General features: G+C 51.2%; 1 long non-coding RNA gene across 1 annotated transcript; it reads right to left on the bottom strand.

The window, feature by feature from the left end:
* Positions 1–3,738: 3,738 nt before the first annotated feature.
* On the bottom strand, positions 3,739–4,949 carry LOC140486127 (uncharacterized). Its single transcript, XR_011962526.1, has 2 exons — positions 4,884–4,949; positions 3,739–4,780 (listed from the first exon to the last, which is right to left on the bottom strand). It is a non-coding gene; the product is annotated as an uncharacterized lncRNA (long non-coding RNA).

Raw genomic sequence — 4,949 nt, forward strand, 5'->3', positions numbered from 1 at the left:
GGATAACACTGTTCTGCTCGGAGACAGGGAGTTCTGCAGATGCTGGAGCCCGAAACATCGATTTCCCTGCTGTGCTTTTCCAGCAACACCCTGTCAACACTGTTCTGCCACGACCCTGTCTCGGTTCCACACAATCCCATTTATCGTTCAGGCGCCAGCGCTTTCTTTTATTTGAAAAATATACTTTATTCATAAAATAATTTGACGGTCTGTACAGTTGGACATGCCATATATATGTAAATATTCCATTTCCTTGCATTCCGAAACAGAGTAATCATTCCTGTTTACATGTCTGTACGATTACATTTTTAGCTGAGGCGCACGCAGAGCCCAAATGACTGTGTGGGCCCCCTGTTCTTCTTTAGGCAGGCAGATATTACACGGTGGTCTTTCCCCATCGTGCCTTGGCGGCTGCTGCCCCAACCTTCAGCGCGTCCCTCAACACGTAGTCCTGGACCTTGGAACATGCCAGTCTGCAACACTCAGTCAGGGTCAACTCCTTCAACTGGAAGATCAACTGGTTTCGGACCACCCAGAGAGCGTCCTTCACCGAGTTGATGATCCTCCAGGCACAGTTGATGTTGATCTCGATGTAAGTTCCGGGGAACAGGCAGTAGAGCACGGAGTCCTGCGTCACGGCACTGCTCGGGACGAACCTCGACAAACACCACTGCATTCCTCTCCAGACTTCTTCTGTGTAGGCACATTCCAGAAGGAGGTGTGTGACAGTCTCGTCCCCCACCCCGCACCCCCCGCAGCCGCTTCGAGGTCAGCATGCGATGCAGCAGAGAGTCTGGGTGTACATAAAGGATCTCACAGGCAGAGCCCTTCTCACCACCAGCCAAGCCATGTCTTGGTGCTTGTTGGAAAGTTCTGGCGATGAGGCATTCTGCCAAATGACTTTGACAGTCTGCTCAGGGAACGGCTCGATAGGATCCGCACTCTCCTTCTCCTGAAGGGTCTCAAGGACACTACGTGCTGACCACTTCCTGATTTACTTGTGGTCAAAGGTGTTTTTCTTCACAAACTTCTCCACGAAGGACAGGTGATACGAAACGGTCCAACTAGTCGGAGCGTTCCGTGTCAGCGAGGCCAGGCCCATCCTTCGCAACACCGGGGATAGGTAGAACCTCAGGACGCAGTGACACTTGGTGTTTGCGTACCGGGGATCCACACACAGCTTGATGCAGCCACACACAAAGGTGGCCATCAGGGTGATGGTGGCATTGGGTGTATTTTTTCCCCCATTGCCCAGATCTTTGTACAACGAGTCCCTTCGGACCCGGTCCAACTTTGACCTCCATATAAACTGGAAGATGACTGCAGTGGCACATGTTCTGGGAATAGGCCAAACCTCTGCCACATATAATAGCAATGATAGTGCCTCACACCTGATGACCAGGTTTTTCCCGTGATGGAGAGCGACCGTAGCTTCCATCTGCCCAGTTTCTGCCTCACTTTGCTGATACGCTCCTCCCAAGACTTGGCTCATGCCCCAGCCCCTCCCGAACCAAATACCCAGCAACCTCAGGTGGTCAGACATGACGGTGAAGGGGATCAAGGATTGGTCGGCCAAGTTCCCGAAGAGCATGGCCTCGCTCTTGCCTCGGTTTACCTTGGCCCCAAGTCCCGTTCGAACTGGTCACATATGCACATGAACCTGCGCACGGACAGTGGATCCGAGCAGAAAATGGCGACGTCATCCATGAACAGGGAGGCCTGAACCTGCAGGCCCCCCCTGCCAGGAATAGTCACCCCTCTCAGGCTCGCATCCTTCCTGATGGACTCAGCAAATGGCTCTATGCAGCACACAAACAAGGCAGGAGAGAGAGGTCAGCCCTGCCTCTCTGATTCCCACCCATTGATTGAGACTGCACTGATAATGTTGGTGTAGAGCAGTCTGATTCAAATGCAGATTCCCTCCCCAAGGCCCATTTTGGAGAGAACATCTCTCATATACCTGTGTGATATCCTGTCAAAGGCTTTCTCCTGGTACAGGCTGATCAGGCAGGTGTCCAACCCTCTGTCCTGCACGCAGGCTATCGTATCCCTGAGGAGTGCGAGACTCTCAGCAATCTTCCTGCCCGGTACAGCACAGGTTTGGTCAGGGTGAATCACTGACCCCAGAGCAGACCTGACCCAGTTGGCGATTACCTTTGACAGAATTTTGGAATCCGCATTCAACTGTGAGATTGGTCTCCAATTTTTGAGTTCCTCCCTCTCCCCCTTCCGCTTGTAGATGAGGGTGATGATGCTTTTCCTCATGGATTCACTCATGGTACCTGCCCGAATCATACTGCCAGACACCTCCAGCAAGTCCTGGCCAATCAAGTCCCACAGAGCGGAATAGAGCTCGACCGGTAAACCGTCACTTCCGGGAGTTTTATTCTTTTCGAAGGACTTGAGGGCCTTGGTCAGCTCGTCCTGAGATAGCGGCTGGTCCAGCCTCTCGTGTGTTCTGTCATCTAAGACCTCCGTGACAGAGGAGAGCAACCACTGGGAGGCCGAGCTGTCGGTCAGCTTCGCGTTATACAGACTGGCATAGAAGGATTTACTGATCCTCATGATGTCAGCCTGAGATGACGTTATCGAGCCATCTTCATGGTTCAGGCTGCTGATCACAGAGCTCTCTTTGTACACCTTCTGGAAGAAGAAACGTGAGCACGTCTCATCCTGCTCCACCGAGTGGACCCTGGACCGGAAGATTATCTTGGTGGCCTCCAAGGCTATGAGCGAGGCTTGCTGGCCCTTCAACTCCTTAAGGTCCTGCGTGACATCGACCCCCATCGTCTGCAGCAGTAGCAGGTTCTGCATACTTTCCTGGAGCTGGGACCAGGGCGCCACAGCATCCCAAGGACTTGGGACCCATGGGAACTAAATTATGACAGCGGCCTCAGCACTCTGCACCCCTTGACCTTGGAAAGCCCATCTTGGTTCAGATTACCTATCTAGGGCAGGGAGGGTTTTGCGTGCCCTGCCTTCCCACATCAGTGGAAGCGACCTTCACGAAACAGCTGCCCATGACTACCCCCTTCTGTGAAGTTAAACATCACACAACACCAGGTTATAGTCCAACAGATTTAATTGGAAGCACTAGATTTCGGACAACCACCTGATGAAGGAGCAGCGCTCCGAAAGCTAGTGCTTCCAATTAAACCTGTTGGACTATAACGTGGTGTTGTGTGATTTTTAACTTTGCATACCCCAGTTCAACAATGGTATCTCCAAATCATGCCCTCCCGTGAAAACCCCATACTGCTGACTGATAGCTCCCCCTCTTCAGCAAAGTAAAAGAGAAAACTGCAATTCTATCAACGAGATCGAAATTCAAATTAATACATATTCCTCGAGAGGGTTCTGCTTCCCGAACTGTTACCCGGAATTCCCTCCTCTCCACAATTACTGCAGCGTGGCCTCAGTCTAACCGATTCTTTTTTTGCCCATTTGTCTTCCAAAAACCCTCCCCAAGTTTTAAAACCGGAAAGAACTGCGGATGCTGTAAATCAGAAACCAAATCCGAAGTCGGTGGAAAACCTGTATGAAGAGAAATCAGAGTTCACGTTTCGGACCGGTGACCCTTTCTGAGAACCTCACAAGTTTTTAATTGTGTGATCAGTCCAGGGTTGCCCTGGGATTTTCGTACTGTTTTTGTTACTGATTGGTTTCAGATGATGAGAAGTCCGAAATGCTACTTTGTGTGTATTAACAAGTGAGGCGGAGCATCATGAGACCGATCCACTCAATAAAACTCGATCTTTTATGATTTCTCAATTCTCATATTTCACTGCAAAATTTCCAACAAAACAACAACGAAATTTAGAGTCAAGAACTACTATTGCTGGTGGAATGCACTGCCATCGATGGTGGTATAGTGGTGAGCATAGCTGCCTTCCAAGCCGTTAACCCGGCTTCGAACGTTGCCAGACCTCTGGAGTGCAGACACAACTTTGAAGTTGAAGATGCGCCCAGGAGGATAAAGGAGTCAAGTCGATCACGGTTCAAAAAACCGAGAGTCATGGCAGAATTCCTTGGTTTTCCATCTTATTTCAAATGAAATGTTTCCGGATTTCACTCATTACAACATTACTCTCAGTTTTTTTTGTAAAATAAACCTGGTGTTGTGTGATTTTTAACTTTGTATCGGAATGCTGTTGACAAACTGAGGGCAGAAGCTGGAAGAGGGGGAAGCGGACAGATACATTCAAGGACAAAGCGAAGGAAAATGGAGTGGATTTTTCTGATAGAGGTGTACAAGTTAATGAGAGGCTTAGACAGAGTAGGTAGCCAGAGAATTTCCCACCCCCCACCCCCGGGCAGAAATGGGTGACACAAGAGGTCATAATTTTAAGGTGACTGCAGGAAGGTATAGGGGCAATGTGAGAGGTAGGTTCTTTATTCAGAGAGCGGTGGGTGTGTGGAATGCACTGCCAGCGGGGGAAGAAAAGTCAGTGACATTAGCGACATTTAAGCAACTGCTGGACAAGCACATGGACGGCAGTAATTTGCAGGGTGTGTAGATGTGGTTGATGTTAGATAAATGCTCAGCACAACATGGTGGGCCGAAGGGCCTGTACTGTGCTGTCCCATGTGGTGTCCGGTGCTCACCGGTGCCAGTAGCTGCCCCTCGGCCAGGTGCTCTGCCAGCCGTTGTCCTTCCTCGCCAGCGCAAGACGCTCCAGGTTCCGGGGGTTGCGGTTCACAAATCGCGGCGAGACCGTCTCGTTCTCTCGCGTGTCCGGGGCTATCGAGGCTTCAGCCGAGGCCGACATCAACCGCCAACCTTCAGGCCCAGAGAGAGAGAGACGGGGTTAATGCAGGGGCACATGGGTCATCACTGCTGACAATGGCCGGGTGACAGGGGCATGAATCTGCCCACCCCGTACCTGCTCGAGCGGGAGCCGCCACCGCCGCTCGCTCCAGCTGCAACCCGAGAGCGACCACCACCACCG

The sequence above is a fragment of the Chiloscyllium punctatum genome, chromosome 15, assembly GCF_047496795.1.
Source record: "Chiloscyllium punctatum isolate Juve2018m chromosome 15, sChiPun1.3, whole genome shotgun sequence".
In the NCBI taxonomy this organism is placed as follows: domain Eukaryota; kingdom Metazoa; phylum Chordata; class Chondrichthyes; order Orectolobiformes; family Hemiscylliidae; genus Chiloscyllium; species Chiloscyllium punctatum.